The 24,863-nt window shown below is 40.0% G+C and overlaps 1 protein-coding gene across 4 annotated transcripts in view; it reads right to left on the reverse strand.

Annotated features, from left to right (window-relative positions):
- Window positions 1–24,863, reverse strand: part of spsb4a (splA/ryanodine receptor domain and SOCS box containing 4a) — a 91,251-nt gene that overhangs the window by 37,678 nt on the left and 28,710 nt on the right. The window contains exon 1 of one of the 4 annotated variants that reach the window (XM_077559632.1): window positions 11,716–11,969. The exons of 2 other annotated variants lie outside the window; for them this stretch is intronic. The gene's annotated coding sequence lies outside the window, so the exon portion shown is untranslated. Of the gene's footprint in view, window positions 1–11,700; window positions 11,970–24,863 lie in introns of those variants that run through there. One more of the 4 variants, XM_077559631.1, reaches the window with a different exon arrangement.

The following is a 24,863-nucleotide window of genomic DNA, read 5'->3' on the forward strand; positions in this document are numbered from 1 at the left end:
CCAATAGTTTCTGTACAGTGGCTCAGAAATTAAGGTTTGAATTAAATCTTAACTTTGACGTATCGTTCCAATCCTACTCTATTTCATCTATCTATCTATTGATGAAAAAGCTATCCATGTTGGTGAATCTAAAGAAGTCAATGATGAAAAATCTAATTAAAAAAGTAAGAGGAAGGACAAATGGTGAGTGTTGATATTTCACAGAATTGGCACCAGATTTTTTGTTGGATGGGAATAAAGTTATGAAAAGGAGGAACAAACATACACAGACTGGCACATTTACACAAATACACTTCCTCTGACTCATGCAGCATCCTTCCAACAAATCTGCAACAATGCCAGTTCGATCATGCAACCCTCCAAACATTTCTCTTGTGCAATAATATATGGGATTTGCAACTCGCCTGTTTTCAGTTAAGGCCATGTCATTTGAATGAGCATTGACGGAGTCTTCAAGAATAACAAGAAAACAACTTGGTAATCATTTATATAAACTGTTTCAGTTTAACGGTTGAAAAAGTCAACCCATTAAGCGTATAACAAGCTCAAATTTTTGGTGGCATTTCATTTAAATATATATACTGACGCTGTAATGGTTCATTCGTCTGACTTCTGTGCAAGCAGCACAAGTGTGAATGGTTGCTTGTCTGTACGTGCGTGACTAGCGACCAGTCCGGAGTGTAATCTAAGTAAGTCAACTGGGATATGTTTTGGTTAATACCCTAAACGGGATGTGTGGTATAGGAAATGGATGGCTAGATGTATTTCAAAAGAGATTTGCGTAACTGCAGGCAGATGTTATTCACTTTTTCCCGTTTACCCCCCCGTTTATTTAAACCAGTTTGTTTTTTTCTCCCAGCTGAAAAACGAATCAATTTGTTTATATGTTTCTTAAAGACGGGCTTCAACATGTCCAAAATACCACCAAGTCAGGTTTAGCTTGAAACAATATCTATAGAGAGGTCATAGAAGATTTGATAATTTGGCAATATAAATGATGTGGACCTCGGACAAAACCCTGGGGAGCACCACTTTTCATTAAATATTAAAAACACTGGATGACACAGCCATGAATGTCAGAATGATTCAGGATGCAAATGAGAACATTTTCAGCACTGTTTCTTCATCTTTGAGTAAAAACACAAATATAGTAGAGATTTCCACATGGTTAACTCATTCACTGCCATTGACGGCTTTAGACGTCAAAAATTCATTTGAACTATTTCTGTCAGTTTAACATTTTTTAATTTTTTTTCCACTTTTAACAAGAGTATAAAAAACTTTAAATTAAATTTAGAACAGATATAACATTTTTGATTAATCGTGAGTTAACTATTGAAGTAATGTGATTAATTACAATTTTGACGACCTAATTTCTAATAATCTTTTCTTTTCTTTTTTTAAATAATCTTTTTTTCAAAAAACAAATTTTTAATAATCTTTTCATTTTTAAAATAATATTTTTTTCAATAAAAGAAAACATTATTAAAATTAGGGCGTCAAAATGTTTTATTGTAATCATTCGCATGACTTCAATAGTTCGCTCATGATTAATCACAAATTTAATTACCTGGTCTAAATGTACAATATATATTTTTTCTTACTCTTGTTAACAAAAGTGGGGGGGGGGGGGGGAATCTTAAACTAATAGAAATAGTTCAAATGAATTTTGGACGTCTATAGCCGTCAATGGCAGTGAATGAGTTAAACTAACATATTGGCTTGCGGTTTCCAGAAAGAGACAGTCACACCTCAGAATGACATAAGTATCTAACGGCTCATCAACCTACTGCATGTGTTTGCCTCATCCGCCACAATGAGCCCACATTGTGGTGTGTATGTTGAAAGGAGGGCATCGGACCACTCACTCAAAAGGAATCTCGTAGAAGAACAAAAAAACTGAAACTATAGTAATGGCTGAGCGTCATAAGCCTGTGATGTTGGGAAATGCTGGTAGTGTATTGCTTTGTTGCTCATCATCACATGCATAGGCTTGTCAGTATAAAAGGATCTTTTAAAGAAATATTTCCAACATAATTACATCAAAGTGTAGTAATCGCCTTCTCAAATAGGGGGGCGATTATCATGCATTTCCAAAATAGCTTACTCATAATGCAAACCAAAAAAGGCTACGCACCCTTCCAAAAGCATTGCAACAGTGAGGCCAGAGCAACAGTTCAGTTTCAATTCCACATATAAACATCTGTAGAAATTATTTAAAATGTTCTGTTTTTTTATGCTGGTTACACCTCTAATCAGTACAAATATTCACACATATAACCCAAAACTTAAACAGAATGTAGACATTTAACGCTCTTAGCGTATTTTGCGGATCATAAGGCACACTTAAACTCCTTTAAAATTTTCAAAAATCGACAGTGCACTTTATAATCCAGACCGCCTTATATCTTTTCATTCCTTTCTATAATGTTTACATTCTACACATCTAATCGCTAGCAGGTGTTTCATCATACCTAGTTATACATAGACCTACTTCCATGACAAAGGATCCTGGGAAATGTTGTCCAGTACTAGCTTAATGTTAGCTATTTCTGGCGGCGCGTTTTCAATGTTACAATGCTGGACAATATCATCGCGGTGTGCAGTTAAAATCCTTCCCATTTACTTTCACATTCTTGTTGGCATTGTCATTCTCATCGGCATCTAATCACTAACAGACGTCTATGATTTCTTCATATCAGAACTAGAACTACTTCCTGCTTTGGTGTCTAAGAATCATGGGAAATGTAGTCCTATACTAGCCTAAGTTAAAAACAACAAAAACTGAGCTTTTCAAGCGGCATAGTTCCAAGAGGTGGGCATCGTCATTGACTGGAATTGATGATTGATGGAAGTGCCCACCTTTTTGGCGTGTGCTTCAGCACTTTCAGCGAATGCTTGATAATGCGAAGCCTCACAAAATTACACGAATTGAGAAGGACCGTGTGTACTCACCGCGATTGACAGAAATAATCCTGCTTCACTCAGTGCGGTTTTCAAGGCTTTGCATTATCAAGCATTCGCTAAAAGTGCTGAAGCACACGCCTAAAGGTGGGCATTTCCATCAATCATCAATTCCAGTCAATGACGATGCACACCTCTGATAGTTCCAATGTGGGACCAAGAGGAGGTAAACTGTAAACGACACAGCCAGCTTCCAAAAGCTGCTGGGACTGAGCAAAAACAGCTGGCTAATGGTGAGTTCATTGTCTTGTTTACAGCTGTTGAACTGTCAACCAAGATAGCATTTAGCATTAGCCAAAGTAATAACACAACCACCGGTCACCAGATTGACTAGCGAAGTTCAAAAGAGAGGATTCCCTAATAAAAATATGGTAAAATTACAATAAACATACAATGCTTCACAAAAATAATGCATCTAAAACCCCGGAGCACCTTATGTATGAAAATATTTGAAAATAGACCTGTTCATTGATATTGTGCCTAACAATATTGCATTCCCAATGGTCCAAAACATTAAGGCATTTAACGTCTGTCACATGCTCCAATTAAGAAAAAATGTCTAGGTATTATCTTCTAAGTTGTGTGTATGATTCTGATGTAAACACGTTAAATGTTTTCAGCCTAAAGTTAAAATAATGGAATTGGCTTTACTGTTCTAACCTTTTGAGGGGAGCCCACACTAAGTAATTTTCGCATGGTAAGGAATTGCGTCCAAAACTGGAAACAAATTGACTGTATGTGCATGCAACATGACTAATACATGGTCCACACACACACACACACACACACACACACACACACACACACACACACACACACACACACACACACACACACACACACACACACACACACACACAACACACAAACACACAAACACCTCTAATTCTGACTCCCTTGGTATTTCCCACTCAATCTTTTTCTTTTACCTCGCAAATGAGGTCATGGCAACGGGTAGCCAAAACATGCGCCCAAGCCCAGTACACCCCCAGCATGAGCGGGTTCAGTGCTGGGACAGGCAGACAGCTGCCTCTGTGTGGGCGTGTGTGCGTACGTATGTGTGTGTGTGTGTGTGTGTGTGTGTGTCCTCATGACTGGCAGACGGGTTAAAGGCGGTCGCTGCATGCAACATTCATCACTGCCAAAGTAAACCAACATGGTGTGTGTGTGGCTGACAATCCAGCATGACTGGCTGTCATCAAGGCGGCATTTGACCTCCAACCTCATGTCGTCATAGTTGTCATTGAGCGACCCCCCCCCCCCCTCACCGCCCCCACCACCCAAGTGAGGCTGGCGTAGCGTCTGCTGCTGCAACTCATCGCAACATGCTTCTGCCATCTGTTGTTTACTTTCGTTACCTTTACCCCCCATTTCACTGCATCGCTACTTTCTTCTGCCGCAAAACTCACACGGTCCTCCAACTCTGCCTAGCAACTGCTAACCAGGTTAACGTGACATGAGGAAAAGAATCAGGCCAATTCTATTGAGCAATGTGGTGCTGCACCTGCTGGATAGTTTGAGACTTTTCTTAGCAAATAAGTTTGTGTTGCTTGTACCAAATCATTCTTATGTTAATCACTCGGCATTGTGTGCGTTTTGCATATCGGGTCTGAATTTTTTCTTTTTATAATGTAATGGAGGAGAAACAGGAATGCTAAAAATTATTAAACAATAGGCGATAGTAATGTAATTGTCCTGGTATGTAGCCTACTAAAGTGGTGGACCCCTAGGAATATATTTCTCATATTTGATGTTTTTCATATTAAAATGTCACTGTGCATGAGCAAAATACAGTATGCTGTATTTATATCCTATATGCAACACAAACAACAAATTTTGAAGATTCTAGAATAGAAAAATGTTTGTCTCGGAGAAACAAAATGTAGATATGGCTCAATAAGTGCACTTGGTGTCCTCATCAAAATGACTCATTCCTTGTGAAAATGTAGCAGAAGAATGACTTTTTATGAGATTTTATTAGAAGTGGAAAAACATTTGTACACATACCAGTAATTGTTTCCGTCACTTTAAAGTAAATCACTGTTTCTGTTGGATGCACGTAATTTTGGCACATCCACACACTGCTTTGCTGTGAATAATAATGTTACTTGATACTATTTTTTTTTTAATCACATGGTTTTATTGTCCACATCAAGTAGTTTCATAAAATGAGTCATTTTCATTTTGTATATTCTCGTTTTATGATCATCGGGCGTTAACTGCCTTTTAGAAAGACAAGCAGCATTTTGTCTTTCTTCAATGGAGGTGAGACAGTTGCAGAACAAATATTTACGCTAGGGCTGTACCGATTGACTGGCCAGGATTGATATCGGCCCCAATTTCCTTAATTCTGGGGGATCGGTGATTGGTTGACCCCTTAAAATAAAATCGATCTTGTCCAACAATTTCATTTCCCTCGTTAGACCTCTGATAAAGTCGATCAAATTCGTAAATGTATTTGTTAAACAGTACTCAACTTACTAACTGTTAACTTATTACGGCAACTAACTAATGATGTTGTTAAGTGTAGGTCCGCTAATGCTAACATTAGCCAATGATGATCCCTGTCATTGTCCACCCTGTCAGGGTCTGCTTGCCGTTAATTTAAATATTTAATTACGACAACAAAAAAGTAATTTAATAACATTTACTTAATAAAATTCAGTGGGAAAATCTCAGGTATATTTAATTATTTATTGGGTCAAAAATGGGAACAACTCAAAAGGCACCTTATTGACTCTTACATTTTTGTTTGAACTCATTCACTGCCATAAATTCATTAAAAATAAAAATAAAAGATTATTAAAAATTAGGGGCGACATGCGATTACAATTTTTTATTGTAATTAATCGCATGATTTCAATAGTTAACTCACGATTAATCAAATTTTATATCTGTTCTAAATGTACAATAAAAAAATTATAGGTTTTCATACTCCTGTTAACAAAAGTGAAAACAAAAAGTTAAAAGTTGAAATGAATTATTGACGTTTATAGCCGTCAATGGCAGTGAATGAATTTAAAAAAAAAACATAAAAAAATTGTTTTTTTTTTTACCTAATAGAAATAGTTAAAATTCATTTTTGACGTTTATAGACGTCAATGGCAGTGAATGAATTTTTTTTTTTTTAAAACATTATTAAAAAAATGGATTATTTTTTTTAACCTAATAGAAATAGTTCAAATGAATTTTTGACGTCTATAGCCGTCAATGGCCGTGAATGAGTTAACTGAATTCATTAGCGCGAACCTTCACTGTCATGCTACGTTTCCTCAACGTTGATTAATTCCAGTGACGTCTGAAAAATGATTCACAAAGTGGTCACTTCTTCCACGTTCCACTCCTCGGGACGCACTGGGGCGCCAGACTGAGCATAAACAGACCTCACATGCGACCACAAGCGCACACATTTATGTTACATCTCTTCGTGGCAACAGCTGCACCCCCCCCCCCTTAGATTAAACAAACTGCCATCCTTTCTACATTGCCGACATTCATTCCCGCTGAGGGAATCCCTGGGTGGCTGAGAGGATGTCGGAGCTAGACGTAAACCGAACCGTCTGGCTGCTGACAGCATGTCAAAATACTGGGACTGGGACATTCGCTTGATGAAAAGAAGCGGTGTTCACGCATTGTACTTATTAGGCAGTTACCGAGCGATCGCCATCACGCTGTGAGTTTACATCCTTTCCCCTTCACTTCACTCCCATCTGTCGTACAGTACCACTAAATCCACACAGAGTTATGCCCCATCAATTGGTACAAATTATGGTCTGTAGGCTGACACCGAACACTCCGGCTCCCAGCATGCGGCAATCAATGCAAGCTCAGCTCGGCACTGTACTGCACAAGCAAATGCACACGCAGCTCTATACTGGAAACACACGCTTGGTGAGCACCACAAAGTAGCTCACACATATAAGGGATATTCCTTGAAAATTCCCTAAGAAGCTATAAATGCAGATCTGCACAGTGCAGCCACAGGAAAAAAAACCAACATAAAATGTTCTTGTCTATGCATGTAATGTGGATTAAATTGACTTGAAAGAATTTCCACACCCTTTCTTCAAACTTGAGCTACTGTCTCTCCATCGACGCCCTCCCACTCGCTCGTCTTCTCGAGAGCTAAAAACGGCCTCCTTAAAACGACCCCATCTTTGTCCTTTCCTTTGGAAGTGAAACGAAAGAAATACAGCACGCTAACAAACAAACTTGCTGAACACATAAACACTAACATGCATACTTGCGAGTGTTTGTCACTGCTGAGAGGTGCGAAAAATGGATAGTGCCGTGGTAGACTATTAGTGCTACGGTGATTGAGCGGCCCTTTGCGCACACCTACGCAAAGCCTATTCCTCTCTCACTTGCGCGTGCGTGCACACACAAATCTACAAGTGCTTGCCTGTGCTATCTTTTAGACAGTAGATTTAAGTGGCAGATTTATAACCCCAGTGGATATAAAACGGAATCAAAGTCGGTTTAAATATGGTGCACCACTACTGCTTCCTTGCACATACGGTACAACCCACTACACTGTTACTGAATTTACACTGCATTTTAACTAATGTAAAAGTTCACTTATGCACACTGAATAGCAAAACTAATCAAGATTAAAAAAATAAAAATATAAATAAAAAGTTTTTCTGAACCACAGAGATGGTCCCAAAAAGATTAGCTGGGCTGGACGTGATTACGAGGCAAGCTAGGTGCATGTTACGTCACGCCAGCTAGCTAGCAACAAGCTTCGGCTGGCAGCTAATGTAGCTAAACGTTGCGGACTCATTCTTGAGTCGTTAATCATCACCGCCATGGCGGTGAAGAAAATACACTTCTGATAATTATGTTTTCACAAAGGGATGATGAGGAGTAACTAACAGAAGTTGGAGGAGTAATGCTAATGGCTAAGCTAACCGAAGAATGACATGTAATCATGAAAGACCGGAAGTAAGTGCTTGGTGGATCAAGAACAGTTTTCAAGGAAGTCTGGCTGGAACCGCATTAAAGCGGAACGCATACAAATTTGAACAGCAAAATAAAAGGACATTTTGATAACTATCTTTAAAAAAAAAAAAAAGCACAAACTGATGCTATACACATGGCTAAACAGGACGGGTAATGACATCGTCACCCTCTTTTAATTTTTTATTTTTTTTTACCCAAATCATCTCCTCATGATGCAAATGGTAAAAAAAAAATATGTTTCCTGAAAAATGTGTGTAGCTTACAGTAAGTATTTTGTTTAAAGTAGCAGTGAGCAAGTGAGTGTTTTTTTTCCTCCAGGGCTTCTCTACAGAAAAAAAAGTATTACCTACTTTCAATCCACTCATCAGCAATTAAATGATTAATTGTAAGCAACAAAGACAAGCAAATCAATGAGTAAGTCACAAAAAAAAAAAAAGTGTGATAACGAGAACTGCGTTTCAACTGTATGTCTTGAAATAAACACTGACTGATCATTTCAATGAGTAATATTGTTTGTACAACTCTGAAAGCATTGATGTCAGCAAATGACCTGATTGGCTTAAAACTAAAGTAGGTGATACACGGTTGCCATGGCAATAACAGAAGACACTATTTCTGTTTCAGGTCAACTTTAAGTTCGATTTTTTTTCTTATTATTAGCAGCGGCACAAGCGCAGGATGTAATTCTTTCATGGCCCTTGAATGATTTTTATTAAGCAATAGTCAAAATGATATCGCCTTATCTGGGACGTGAAAAGACTCAAACAAGACACCACTTAACAATTTGTCAATTAGCTCGATGCTAATTGACACGATTGCACCTCAGGCTCTGCCGCACACATGAATGCTCACATCCTCTCATGATTGAGGCACTTGACTCCCTCCCCACGGTGTTCTCCAAAATTGCTGTATGTTAAGTGGAAAGGGGGGGGCGGGGGGGTTGCAGCAACAGCACACACAGACACACATCATAGTTTGATACTCGTGAAAACCCTTTCCGTGCTTGGCAGAGAAAGGCAGCGAGTGAGGAGGAGAAAGGAGCAGGGTAGATTAATAACAAAACTTAAGAGGGGCAGTCATTAAAAGACTGCTGGGGGAGGAAGTCTGTATAGATTTGGGACAAGCAAAAAGGGGTGGCGGACAACAGAAACAATGCCAGAGGTAGGGGAGCCAGGGGGTTACGTGGGTCAGCAGCTGCAAAAACAAAAAGGATAGAAGTCAAAAAAGGAGGGTTGCTATCTCTCTTTGGCAGGACGGACCACACAAAAGTGTCCTCCCGCTCCGACCCAACAGCCACGGATAGACTAAACACATCGCTGCGAGAGACGCTACTGCAGGCTGTCAGATTAGGAGTGCTTGTAGTGTATCAACTAAAAATAGAAAGCAGGATCTATCCTATTATTGTATGAGAGCGGGGGAAATCCTGGAGTACTTATCCCGCAACTCTCAGCTCTATGTACAGAGAACACCCGTTTATCAGGCGGGATGCGTTCCAGAGCAATCGCAAAAGCTAAAAATCGACATTATATTGACGGACCATATACAACTTTTTTTTATACATTTGAAAACATTGAAACTTTTTAAAAACACACTTTCCAAAGTACTAATTATTATATAGTGTTCAAATGGATCATGAATTTTTGTCTAATGAAAGTCAGCTATCTTAATGCTAACATACAGTATAATGTGAAATGCAATAGACAAGTTAACGTACTGTAAATTAAATTATCATAATACCTCAAATGCTGCTTTGACACATTGTGAGGAGCAACACACACAAACAGAGCTGTTCAACAGTCACAGGCATACTCTACTACTTTTTATTGTTTTATTTTGATTCGTCAGTAAATGACATAACGCCCTCCCTCAGTGAGTCCAACAATCTTTCCCCAGAAAGTTAACAATTGGCAATTCCGAACATCCGGGAATTTCTGAGATTTTTGCAATGCAAATGCTTCCTTAACACGGAACAAATGGCGTATTGCATTGCTTTTGCCTGTGACTAGCATACAAACCAGCCAGTTGTTATAGTAGTCAAATAACATTTTATCAACATTTTGAAATCAAAATAATGCTCACTCATCACATGACAACAATCCAAAGTCTAATGATTTTCGATGAATGGAGAGCTTCCTTTCACGAGTTGACTGCCATTTTGACTTGTGAGGTAAGCTCGGAATTGTCAATATCACATTTACGAGAGCGCTAACCAACACTCTGACAAACTCAAGGTAACGTTAATGTTAGCCTGGAAATCCAGACTCGCTCGCAGCTTTGCCGGATAGTTGAGTCTGGCCAACCGCCCAATCAGTCGCATTTCCGAGGCGGGGCAAACCTGAGCTAACAGACAGTGGAATGAACCGATAAGCAAAGAGCGGACGTGTAGTTGTTGCGAGAAAAACTTGACGATTCATGGTGTCATGAATCACTCTGTTTTGATATTCGAACAGCGTGGCGTTGCTCACGAAGACGACGTCGCGCAATTAGACAAATTTGATTGGCCGGTGCGGAATCGCTGTCTATGGATGCCTGTCCACACCCACTTTCCTTTTCAAGAAAGTGGGTGTGGCTTGCCAGGCTACGAGAGTCTGCGTGTCTACAATTGCTGAAATAAATAATAATAATCTTGCTATAGATATACATATACATATACATATACATATACTACAGATAACATGGCTAACATTGGCTAATGAATTACAACTCATTTTATTTAGAGGCGCCTTTCATGACCCCCAATGTCACCTTGCAAAGTATGCGATCAAATGTAAACAAAAGCGCAGATAGGACATCAAAAGAACAGTAAAACACAAAAACGTAACAGGTGTATGCTTTCCACAAACAGAAGAGACGTAGGTATTTATTTCCTGAGAAATACATAATTTTCCTGTTGTACTACATTTTAATATTTAGAAAATTAAAATAATATTCTATGTTGTTTAAAAATGGAATAGATTGCATTCTGTCATTTTTTCAACTTTAAGTTCAATACCGTGATACAGTGAATTTTCTCTTTACTCTTAATTACGCCTCATCTACTGTACATCCAGTAGACCTCAGTGCTAGCATGCTACGACAACGTGGTACTAACAACTGTAAATTTGGACCTGCCAGTTTACTGCTGCTGTTAAAACCTAACTTCTTTCGTACCGTTTTTATGCCTGATGCAAGCCACTCATTATTCATCTAGGCTTGGAACAAACAGCGGACGGGTATAAGATAACCTAATCTTTGTTTAGTGGCACAATGGGGAAATTTGCATGCACTGGCCGGGAATCAAGCCCACGCTGTCTGTACCAGTGCACTTGATTGCATAAATCCATTAAAAAAAAAAAGATCATTTAAAAAAATCTGAAGCAGGGGAACACTATCCCAGAAAAAGCATCAGGCACGCACGCACACACACACACACGCTACATATGCAAACACACGTACATGGGGTATCCCGGCTGACCAGCTGGGACCTGAGGCCATTAAGACAATTAAAGGAGACAGTGCAAGAGAGGGGGAGAGATGAAGGGAAGAGGCGATGCGTGCTGTTTGCATGGTAACATCCACATGGGGGGAGAAAATGTTAAATATAAACACACGTTGACAGAGGTAGCGACAGCATGTAAGGCGGGCTTTTTTCCTCGTGTACACCTCGGGAGCAGAAAATAAACAACTTTGTAGCCATCAGGAGGATGCTACTGTATAAACATGTCACTAAACATCACTTGTTAAAAAAAGAAACTCTCTCTTTTAGTTAGAAAGACATTTCCCCAAGCAGTTTACAGTGAGCATCCTCACGTCTGGCGTCGTCTGCCCAAGTCCATGGTGGAACTCCGCTATCCAGCCGGCGAGGGAACACAAGCGCACGAGAGGAAGACGACGACCAGCCGTCGGCAAGTCGGACCAAGAGAAAGAAAGAAGAGAGGCTCCCTCTGTTCTCTGCCACCCGGTCGACGCGCTCTCCTCCTACCGCCCTCCCTCCCTCTCGTCACCGCCCTCTTTTCCTCCCTGGAGCTTATCTGTCCAGAGGCTATCACTTCTTCCCACCACCTCGCTCACCTTCCCCCAACACACTCTTGACTCACAATTGTGTTTCCAAGGCACCATTGTCACCACGAGCTCCGCTGTGGCGTCAAACACCTTCAAAGTCCACTCCAGTTACAGAATGTGCCCACTTTACTCTTTCGCAGAGAGGGAGCGAAAGAGAGACTGAGACAAAAGAGGAAGACGTTTACAGGGGGGTAGAAATTCAAGGAAGATATTTATCATGGCTTTTCAACATGAACATTTTTTCTACAATGCTAATGACACTTGTTTTGTGTGTGTATCCAGGAGAGGTCACCAACATGGTCCCCGCAAGCACAAGGTAGCCCCCAATGGCCACATGCTCGGGTGCAGACGGTCACCCAACAGAGGTGATCCTTTAACTCTTTGACTGCCAGACGTTTTCAGAAAAGGGATGCCGTGGGTGCCAGTCGATTTAAGCATTTTGACTGATCTTTCAAGGTCCAGAGAAAATTATGTGTTTGGACTATGGAAACACACATACTACCAAATGAAAGATTGGACTCTCATCTTTCATCAGAAAAAAAAAGTTTGTTTCTACCTTATTCCGTTTTTCAGTAATCAACAATAGAAAATGGTTAGTTTCAACTCTGTTTTGAAACAAACGTCTTTTAACGTCTTTGGCACTCCTCCATAGGATTTTACTAAACGTTATTTAACGTTTTTGGCAGTCAAAGAGTTAAAAACGTTAACACTTGCATAGATTTATAGAAATTGGAGTATTATTACTGTTGCCGATACAGCTGTTGTTGTGCCCATTGTTCTCTTGCCCCTTTTGACGTGACTTAACAGTGTTGATATTTATGTTTCATACCATGTTAAACCATTGCTGATAATTATTGTGAGAAATGACTAACATGTTTAGTGTCTTCACATGGACACATATCATGAATTATTATTAACATACATTGATTGAGCCCTTCATATTAATTAGTACCCAAGAAGTAGCCCTCAGTTTCAAAAAGTTGCAAAAATTCTCTTAAACTCCTCCTACTTTAAAGGTTTTTACCAAGTCAATACATAAAAGCAGTGTAGCGATCTATTCTAGAATATGGTAATTGCTAACTTTCAAAACCTGGGCTACTTCACTTGAATTACTTCGCACAAGGATGTGTTGCAGTCATCCACTGTATGGCAATATTGACATTATTTTAACTCTTTGACTGCCAAAAACGTTAAATAACGTTTAGTAAAATCCTATGGAGGAGTGCCAAAGACGTTTGTTTCAAAACAGAGGTGAAACTAACCATTTTCTATTGTTGATTACTGAAAAACGAAATAAGGTAGAAACAAACTTTTTTTTCTGATGAAAGATGAGAGTCCAATCTTTCATTTGGTAGTATGTGTGTTTCCATAGTCCAAACACATAATTTTCTGTGGACCTTGAAAGATCAGTCAAAAGATCAGTCAAAATGCTTAAATCGGCTGGCACTGGCGGCATCCCTTTTCTGAAAACGTCTGGCAGTCAAATGGTACCGCACAAAACTGCTTCAGTTTTTACTGCCAGTTTTGATTTCTACGAAACACATCTAGACCGCAAACTGGGTAACCGCAGCATCCGCTGGTTGCTCAGCTTTGGAAAAATAAACGGTTATCAGGTGCAATGCATCAGCTACATAAATAATGTGGCATCGTAGCAGTGGGATGCGGTGAGAAGCTTAATGAATTCAACAAAGGCAAACACAAGAATTAGCATTTTGTTTCTTTGTTCTTGACATTTTCATTTATTCATTTAATTGAATTTGTTATATTGATTATGATCACTCAGGGCAAAATGTCATTTATATTCTGCTTTATATTTGTGCTGCATAACTACAAAGAGAAGCTGACATACTAACTGCATTGCAAGGAAGTGTGTTGTTGTTTATAGCTAGAAGACAACCTTTGTTAAAGGGAGGAAAAAAAACGTTTCATGTTCTTCCAATTCCATTCCTACTTTCATATGGACTTCACTGTTGATGCTTTAGGTACCCTATCACTTAAGTTGGTATCCCAATTCCAGGGTGCTGAAAGGTTATATGGTGCACACTGACTATTTTGGTACCCTTCACAACTTAGGACAATGAAAACTGAGTACCTTGGTGGAAACTCGAAAGAGCGGGAGAAAACGGAGCGAGAGAGAGAGCGAGAGAGGGGCAGGCGAAAGTCGATCCCATGTGATCTCATCAAGCCGAGTCGCCGGCAGAAAGCAGACCAGCAGGCGGCTGAAAGGAACACCCGTCTCACCTTCTTCCCCCACCCTCCCCCACCTTCCATCTTACAAAGAGCTCACGCCGAGCGACCGATCGGATCAACTCCCAACCGCGCCCTCTTGCCTGGAAAAACCGCTTGTTGACACACACCAACCCACACGTGCCGCCAGTCGTGCACGGGTCCAGCATGTGGCGCCGAAAATGTCAGTCATGTGACCATCAAGGTCATTATAGCTAAAGCTGCTCTTTGTAACAATTTGCCCAAAAATATATTTACAATAGCTTTTTTATTTGATAATTTATGACTGAATTAGATCTGGATTCTGGTTCGAATTTCCCGCCCTCTGTCTGTGGATGTGGCATTGTGCGCATTGTGTACTTGAAGAAGGGTGTGTGCAGTAGGGCTGCACAATATATTTTTAAAAAATATCGACATTGTGATATTGGCCTATACAATATGCATATTGCAGAGACATGCAATAAGTTTCATATGGAATTGTATGTGTTTATCTATCTTAACTCTTTGACTGCCAAAAACGTTAAATAACGTTTAGTAAATGAAGGAGTGCCAAAGACGTTAAAAGACGTTTGTTTCAAAACAGAGGTGAAACTAACCATTTTCTATTGTTGATTACTGAAAAACAGAATAAGGTAGAAACAAACTTTTTTTTTCTGATGAAAGATGAGAGTCCAATCTTTCATTTGGTAGTATGTGTGTTTCCATAGTCCAAACACATAATTTTCTGTGGACCTTGAAAGATCAGTCAAAATGCTTAAATCGACTGGCACCCACGGCATCCCTTTTCTGAAAACGTCTGGCAGTCAAAGAGTTAAGTTGACCCGTCAGATGCAAGTTGTAAATGTGCGTAAATGTGCATCACCGTCCAATAGTTGAACATTATCGAGGGTAATTACAATTCATTACTAAGATACACTGAGCTTGCTTATTTTGCCACATGAAAAAATATATATATTTTATGAGATAATAAAATATAATTTCATTAGGTGCATGTAAAATACCGCAATAATATTGTTATCGCCATATTCAACAACTTGATCGCATATCGCGTGTTTTTCTAATATTGTGCAGCCCTAGTGTGCAGTTTCATTTTTCGGCCACAGTTGGCAGTAGCAATTAAAAATTAAATACAACTACAACTAAAATATTATAGTACAAATATTTTCATTAACTAAATAAAATTAAAAAATAAAATAAATAAAAAATACATATTACGCGTATGGTATGCTACAACAAACGCAATCCACTATGTATTTGTATGTAGCTACCTGTACTAGCAGCACAAACACCATAACAAGGGTAACAACGCTAATATGGTGAGGTCACGATAGTAATGCTTATGAATGGTACGAGCAACACAAAAACTGGGTATTTTGTAGATAAAACAATAAATGTGAAGCCGCATTATATTAGCAGTGCCTTCCTTAAATGTGTCAACATAACAAGGCACCACAGAACAAATTTAAAGTCCATGAGTAACTCTTTCACCATAGCGCTAAATTAGGAGCCACTCGCCGCAGAGCAGGCCATCATGCGTGGGAATTAGGGATGCACCGAAATGAATAAAAAAATGTATACCAATTTTTACTATAAATTGCATTTATTATAACAAATTAAGGCAAAGCTCTCGATTTACCGGTCGATCTACGTTCCTGCCCTCACCTATCTAAGAACAAGATCCCGGATACAAGCGGACGAAATGAGTTTCCTCCGCAGGGTAGCCGGGCTCTCCCTTCGAGATAGGGTGAGAAGCTCGGTCATCAGGGAGGGACTCAGGGTCGAGCCGCTACTCCCCCAAGTTGAGAGGAACCAGTTGAGGTGGCTCGGGCATCTGGTACGGATGCCTCCTGGACGCCTCCCTGGGGAGGTGTTCCGGGCACGTCCTACCGACGGGAGGCCCCGGGGACGACCCAGGACACGCTGGAGAGACTACGTCTCTCGGCTGGCTTGGGAACGCCTTGGGATTCCGTCGGAGTAGCTGGCTGAAGTGGCTGGGGAGAGGGAAGTCCGGGCTTCCCTGCTAAAGCTGCTGCCCCCGCGACCCGACCCCGGATAAGCGGAATTGAAGACGGAACGGAAAAAATAACTAATTAAAATTAAAATATTATTATAAAATATTTATTTAGTACTGGCATTTTAAACAAAGCACAATATAAATTGAAATTGACATGTTGGCTAATGGTACAAGGTGCGGCGCACCTAAAATTGGCACATTCACATATTCACCAACTTTTAAAAAATAAATACATTTGTTTGCACCAGCTAATCGGCTTCGGGAACGGACTGCAAAGCAGCGTCCTGTACAGATCTGTCGCCACCCGGATATAGCAGTAAGTGTTCCCGTGTTTAAAACTGTTGATAGCAATAGTGCTAGCATTAGCTTAAGTATTTAGCATGGCCACCGAGATGCCTGTGAAAAAGTGGAAGCGCTCGAGGGGCTCTTATTTAAAAAAAAAAAAAAGGAAAGGCGCTGCAGGAGAAAGAGTGGCTCACCTGTACTGCAGTACACGGTAATTTTGTCTTTTTTCGACCTGCTTAAATGTTGTACACCAAGCGATGCCCTTCTCCTCCGGTGTGCGCAATGACCCCGGGAGCTGCTGCGACCGACCGGTGAAAAGCCAGCGAGAAGAAAAGGCGGACACTCACCTCCGCGTTTGCTGATTAATTGAAACAGACGCTTGCGTGTAGCGTTTTGTTTTTTTTGCTTGCGTCACCACAACATCCTATTTCGGCCATATTCTTTCGGCTTTAATTTTATTTCGGTGGCCCAAATATTCTGTGCATCACTAGTGGGGATTCACCTGTAGCTGTAAACCCATGCACCTTTCTTTTTCTTCTTGGTCATAGGCTCCTGTGTTGTCTCATCAAAACTTTCCAAATATGTCCGTTTTTTACTCATTTTGCCAACTTGTCGATTAGCATCAGCGCTGACGTGACTGAGATAATTAGCATATTGACATGCGTCAAGAGTGTGTAGTAGGCAGAGAGAATCCGGTCACTTTTCAAAATGAAATATTTTTAAGCCTCGGCTAATCAACTAACCGGAAGTACAGTACGTCTTTTTAATTCTTTCAACTGTGTGGCCCGGTCCAAAGTGGTCCACGGTCCGGGACCGATCCGCAGCCCGGTGGTTGGGGGCCACTGTTCTAAAGCATTATTGTTATTGCTCTGGTGTGAGCTGAAGAACAGCAAATCTGAGTGTTTTTCAGCAAATAAGGGAGAGTGGGTTGAAATAAAAAAATCGGTGAAAAAGGCAAGTTTGTGAATGACGAAAAGCAAATATGTGGGCGATCACCACATTTATACTACCTGCACCGAGAGAAATATGGAATTCTTATTTCAAGCTAAAATTACTCATGGCAAATAAGAAGAAAGAGCAAGCATTTTGCCTGGAAGGGATATTTCTTTTTGGTTAAATTTGAGTTATTGCCGCGTTTCTGCTATGTCGTGCGTCTTCTGATCTTTTTTTCATTGCTCTGTGACGCGACTTCATTGCTGAGGATTTTCCCTACGGCAACATCGGCCATTTAGGCCATCTGGGAAGTGTCAGAAGCATCATGATAGCACACACATTGCAGGGGAAAGTCACATTGGGACATAAAAAGTCACTGACGCACATCATTGTTCTTCTAGCTTGTAAATTTTCATCGTTATGTCTCATAGACAAACAATAACGCACAAGCACATGGACACACGTCAACAGCCATGTTCAAAAGTGAAGCAATGCATCTATCTATGCAACCACACACACACTCCACTCATTTCTTCCACATTTGAGTCTTAACTCTTTGACTGCCAAAAACGTTAAATAACGTTTAGTAAAATCCTATGGAAGAGTGCCAAAGACGTTAAAAGACGTTTGTTTCAAAACAGAGGTGAAACTAACCATTTTCTATTGTTGATTACTGAAAAACGGAATAAGGTAGAAACCAACTTTTTTTTCTGATGAAAGGTGAGAGTCCAATCTTTCATTTGGTAGTATGTGTGTTTCCATAGTCCAAACACATAATTTTCTGTGGACCTTGAAAGATCAGTCAAAATGCTTAAATCGGCTGGCACCCACGGCATCCCTTTTCTGAAAACGTCTGGCAGTCAAAGAGTTAAGATGGACTACAGTGATTGCAGTCATGCAGGTCTGAGGGCCGGCCGGCCCACTTCCTGTATGAGCTTCCTTTTCCCAGAGGTTGTGAAGCCCCCAGTACGCCGAACCCACCCATGACACATCTCCAGTGACATTATTACCTTTTTCGTTGCATCACACGTCTACGCACTTTGCAGCACTCGTGCTCTCAGACGTCCACACTTAACAAAAGTGCACACAGATGCACATCGGAGTTGAGTCATCGATCAGTCACAGCAGAGTGTTTGTCTCGGCTCTGTTAAAAGCACGCCGTTTAACTTCTTAGACAATTTGTTTCTGCTAAGTCACTGCAAATTGAATATCAGTCAACGTGAGCTCCGAGGCTCTTGTTCCTTTACTGGTCAATGAAGATGTCGAGTCAACGAAAGCCAACGACAACTTAATGCGGTTTGGTAAAACAATGAACGTGAATAAATCCTGCTTGCCGATGTCAGGATGTCAATTGAACTCATTCGGGATCACCTTTGCCCCACAAACACAGTGAGTGGAAGCAAACCTGCTCACTGGCTCCCTGTTTTTATACAAAGCCCAGCCAGGGAAGTGAAAATAGAAGGACATATAGTTGGTCCTCTTTTTACGGCTAAATACGGCTTCCTTTTTTCTTGGTACGACTTTCTATTCGATTTTGCAGCACGTCTTGGTAAGATTTTGTTCATTTATTCAAAAATGGTCTGGTCTGAGGTAATTGATGTCAGACATGAGATGGCCCATGGGTGTTTTATGGAGTTAGGGTTATGGGTCAACCCAATACACATACTGGTATTTGCTGGCATCCTTATTATACTGCCAAGGACATTTTAATGATTTGAGTAATTCTGGACTGCTGAGTCAGAAAATGACTTCCATTTCTTCGAATTGACTATAGTTTTAGAGAGATTGATATTTTTGACGGGCGGCACGGTGGATGACTGGTTAGCACGTCCGCCTCCCAGTGCAAAGGACGTGAGATCGAGTCCGGGCTTCGGCCTTCCTGGGTGGAGTTTGCATGTTCTCCCCCGTGCCTGCTTGGGTTTTCTCCGGGTGCTCCGGTTTCCTCCCACATTCCAAAGACATGCAAAGACAGGTTGATTGGACACTCCAAATTGTCCATAGGTGTGATTGTGAGTATGGTTGTTCGTCTCTGTGTGCCCTGCAATTGACTGGCAACCAGTTCAGGGTGTACCCCGCCTACTGCCCGAAGCCAGCAACCCCCGCGACCCTTGTGTGGACAAGCGGTTAAGAAAATTTAGATTTTTGACAATTCATTGCTTGATAATTCATTTGAGGATATCAAAAAAGGCTTGTTTTGTTGTTCATTCTCTAATAAAAGTGACACATCCTTGTTGTTTACTGCTAATATTGTCTAATTTTTGAATTTTGGATTTATTTATTTTTTTAGATTCTAGATACATCTCTCCCCATAGATTTTGATTGATGAAACCAAGTGATGCCAGTACTGGAATGATTTTACCAGCTTAAAGCTAATGAATGCAGAAAATTGAATTTCGAATCACTACTGCCATCTGTGGCCAAAAAATGAAACTGCATTTCCCTTCTTCACATACTCAATGCGCACATGATATCACATCTGCAAAAAGAGGGCAGGAAATTCAAACCTGAATCCTGCCTAAAAACTATTAACCAGAGGCTTGCAGGAATTCCCATTATGAAGAGCTAAGGTGTTAATCTACTAATTAAAAATGCTTCAGTCATAAATGGTTAAATAAAAAGGCTATTGGAAAGATATTTTTGGGCAAATTGTTTCAAACTGCAGCTTTAAACAGCACATTTGAGTAAGCCTGGTTTGTTAAAAAGTCATCAGTGGGAACGGCAACTTTTGTCAGGCTGTCAGCATCAATTTGTGTGCACAGTCATTTTCATCTAATAAACCGACTTTGAAAAGGTATCCGAAGGCTCTCGCCATCTTGCTTGCTTAGCTGCTAGCTAGCAACTAGCCCCTAACGTTGGTGACGCTAATGCTGGAGCCGGCGCTCACGGCTAGCAACAGGCACTGTATAATACAATGCCAGCTCAATTAATTAGGTTTTTTAGCGTCCTTAATTAGCAATTGAACTTGATTTCCGGATGACGTGTTGTTGACAAAAAAAAACAAGTCAAGTCAGCAGTCACGCCAGGAACAACTTCAAAATAAAAGCGAACAAAGCACTAATGTTAGCGTATAACTGCATTTGGAGGGATTTTATTTTGAAGTTCATGACTGGTTACGTGTTCCGCCATGGATACCATGAACAATTAGCGTTACTTTTTTTGCTCAAGGTCTATACACACGAATAACTTCTTAAGGTAACCCGTGGGCAGTATTTTATTTTGAAATGGCTTGGTCAGAACCAACAAAAAGCCAAAAAATGGTCACAATAACGCCTAGGGGTTAAGGTACATAATTACATAAATTTGTACCATCGAACATTAAACATCATGTTGGAATCTAAGTACGCCTTTTTCTAAAATATATAAATGAACATTTTTGTAAATATTTTCATGAATACGAATAATTCATATGGAAAAAAATGTGTCTTATTCATGGGATTTTACGATACGTATAACCTTGGTTGTTTTTGTTTTGTTTGTTTTTCACTTACCTGACTTGCGTACCTGACCACACCCACAGTGCCCAACTTGGAAATTTGTACGCAACCACGAAAGATGTGACCCACTGAATGCGGGGGCTGGCTGTAAATCATGGCGCGTGGAATTTTCCGTACACTTTTGAACATTATAGAAATCCTTCTCGAAAATATAGCACACTAAATTTGGAAATACTACCCTACATGTTACTGAGAGCATGTGCACACAAAAAAATTGATATTGTCTCATTATAGCGCCCGATTTTCTATCAGAGCTGGGTCTGGAATGCAACCCCTGCGCTAAATATGTTGCAAACAGATTCCTGTAATAAAATAAAATTAAAATATATTTTTGCTAAATTATACAATGGTGAAAAAGCAGCCAAGTGAGGACACCCCTTGACTGAACATCCCCCATCTTCTCAGCTGGCCTCTGCCTCAAATTGCCTTCTGATTTTCTGCCTTATAGCATATTCACACTTAAGGGACCCCGTGGGGTCTGGGGACACGTGTGTGCACGCGAGTTAATTTGCGGTACAATGGTGGGGGGGGGGGGGGGGGCATGTTGTCACCCTACACAGAGAATTAGGGCCCCGTGTGCATGTGAGCGTGCGCTGCCTTCTGCCGACACACGTGTCAAACACAAAGCCATCCAACTGTCCACATGGCCCAGGGGGGGAGCAGAGAGAGACTTGGGGGGGGCTGGGAGATGGATGGTAGTGGGGGTGAATGGGGCAAAGAGGCACGCAGAAAAAAAGGAAACTGCAGTGTTAAATGTGCAGCCCTGGGGTGAAGAGTGAGGACAGAGCGTAACGCAGGAGGACACAAACAATGGACGGTAGAATTGCTCTGCACAGATGGCTCAAAGAAAGATCGACATGAGCCAAATTGGACCAAACAGTCAGAGTTGGGTGTTAAAGGTCACGGAGGACTTTTGCGCTCGTTCAGCATTTCTTTTCATTCACGGCAGAGGACTTACAATAACTAGTCTACCTACCTTACACTGACATTAAACAGGCTTATTCAGATTCACGTTGAGACATTAATGAGATCAAACCCATTTGGAGTTTTATGTGCGAGAAGTAACAGGATAAAATCAAATGTCAGTGAACGCCGCACGGCTCCTGCATGATAATGTGTTTTAACAGCAATAAAAAGTCATTTAGGCCTTCATTTAGAAAACCTTGTTTGAAGAATCCATATCCTTTCTAAAACTACAGTGTTTCTTACACCATGTTAATACTTGGGTGGCCCGCCCAAGTATTAACATGGTGTAAGAAACTGGCCACCACCCAAGTAGATGTCAAGAAAATGTGATAAAAAATGTGTGTGTGTGTGTACGTATATATATATATATATATATATATATATATTAATTAGGGGTGTTTGGAAAAAATCGATTCGGCAATATATCGCGATATTACAGTGCGCAATTCTCGAATCGATTCGATATGAGGCCGAATCGATTTTTTTAAACAATTTTTTTTATGGGAATATTCGACAAAACGTCTTAGGATTCACACATTAAGCATGGAAGAATGTTATATTAATGGAACATTAAGCCTTAATATTTGATTTCAGTGCTGTTCAAACATAAAACAGACTGCAACCTGTTTGTTAAATGCAGTGGCTCAGTTATAAGCCAGAATTTTCCGATAAATGAATACATTTTCATACAAATCTTACAGTGTACATGTTTACTGATTAGAATTTTATAAATTTGAGTAAAAAATAAAATAAAAATCGCAATAATAAATTTATGGATTTGCATCGGGATTAATCGGTATCGAATCGAATCGTGACCTATGAATCGTGATACAAATCGAATTGCCAGGTACTAGGCAATTCACACCCCTAATATATATATATATTTTTTTTTTTTTCTTCTTCTACGTGTCGTGACCAGATCATAAGGTAAGAGGTACCCCCACCCCCCCACAAGTCCACCCCCCCACAAGTCCACCCTCCTGAGTCCACCCACTCAAGTAGATTTGAAATTTGTGTTAAATACTGAACTATGTCATTCTTAATAGCACACTGGCTTGTAATAAAACATAACGGATATTGTGGTTAGTGGTCTAACATTAGTGGACCAGCCAGGAGGACACCGCCTATTTTGTGCCAGCACTAATGCTGCATGCAGTGCTGGTAACAACCGTTCTACACACTATAATAAATCAGCCAATCTTTATTGCTATATAGCAAGACATGATGTTATACTGTTACTATGGTTGATCCCGAATATCAAAACGTGACGAAACGATGAACAGAAACATGTCAATTGAGTATCAACTAGTCGAAAGGAGACTAACGTGATGTAAGATATAGCAACAATCAGAGAGCAATTCTATTCAAACATTCTATTAAAAATGATTACACAAGGGTCGCTTATCGGCGTCGATACTCAATATTTTGACAAATATCAACATCAGCCTTTTTTTTTTTTTAAACAGATCCAATAATGGATCAATTTAAAACTGTTAACTTCAGAGAACTATTTATTTAAAATAATTTTCAAGTTTTTGTAAGAGATGCTGCCAACCCTGGGAACTCTCTGCAGCTTGTGTTTTTGTTTGAAACTAAAACCAAAATTAACATTTTTTTTTATTTTGGAAAACTTTATTTATTGTAGAAAACTATAGAGAGCTATTTATTTACTTGTTTGAGAGAGATATGCTGATGACCCTCGGACTTCCGTGAACTTTTTCTTATTAGAATTTAAAAACAAAGATCTCTATTGTGCGAGATTTAAAAAAAAATAAAAATAAAAATAAAAAAACATGAAAGGAATGTTTAGCAAATTTAGAAAACCTGTTCAATAGACTAGTTTCAGCAATAATCAATGTCAATAGTTGGACTTTGTATTTTTATGTAACACCAAAATTGTTTCTTTTTTTGAAAATGAAGATGGGCTCCAAATTTGTAAAATAATGTTATCAGTGTCTGCCCTGAAAAAAAAAAAAACAATATAGGTCAATCTCTAGCTATTATTCTTAAGTTATAACTAGTGCCTTACTAGTCAGTGTTTTCCCAAAACATTCAGGCTTCGACAAGAAAGGAAAAAAATGTCAAGTAAAGCCTGCTAGAACGGCTGAAATTTATTTGGGATTAATGAGAGGCCCCAGTTAACATGAGTTTGCATGTGACTGGTTAATTCTGAACCCAGCCACGTCCCGATTCTAAAAGGCTGTGCAAAGAGTCACATGGGTTTTGGGTCACATTAAAAAGTATTGGAATGATTTATCTTGTCCTGACATGGCATTTGAACAGGGGTGTGTAGACTTTTTATATCCACTGGATGCTGTGCCAGTAAAAACATGCCTGCACACCATAATGGTCACGTTTTGTATTTAAATATATAATCAATTCAATTGTTAAGAATTTGGTCGTAGTGTAAACTGATTTTTGATTGAATGTACGAACACATGGTCAGTTATGGGAACATTCAGAAATCAATTCCAAATCTCTTTCTTTTTTCTTTTGTATGTGCATAAGTATGTGCATGTGCAGGTGTGTCTGTGCGTGTACTCATTAATCCAACTAAAACCTATTAAAAATCCCATACTGTTCACCTAAACCGAATCCAGCTAGAGTTGTGAGGTTGTCAGGAGACCTGAGGAAGGATCAAAGAAAAGAAAGGAGAGTGAAATCTTTCACCAACCCCAGAAGCATCTAAATTCCAACAAATTAGGGAGACCTCAAGAGACCAAAGGAAAGACTGAGGAAAGGAAGGAAGGACAGATGAAGCAGAGTGAGATCCACAGACATCAGCTTCCACCGATTCAACGACCAGAGGAAGAAGCAGATTGTGTTTGAATTTCGGTAGATGCTGGTGTGGTGGATCTGGCATGCATGAAAACCTCCACCAAAGAGGGGAGCCGTCAACCCCGGCCAGGACAGGGCAAGCACAACCCCCCACTCTTGAATCAGATGAATAATAGTAGTAAACAAAATCAAATAATGAA

Source organism: Vanacampus margaritifer, chromosome 2, assembly GCF_051991255.1.
Source record: "Vanacampus margaritifer isolate UIUO_Vmar chromosome 2, RoL_Vmar_1.0, whole genome shotgun sequence".
Lineage (NCBI taxonomy): Eukaryota > Metazoa > Chordata > Actinopteri > Syngnathiformes > Syngnathidae > Vanacampus > Vanacampus margaritifer.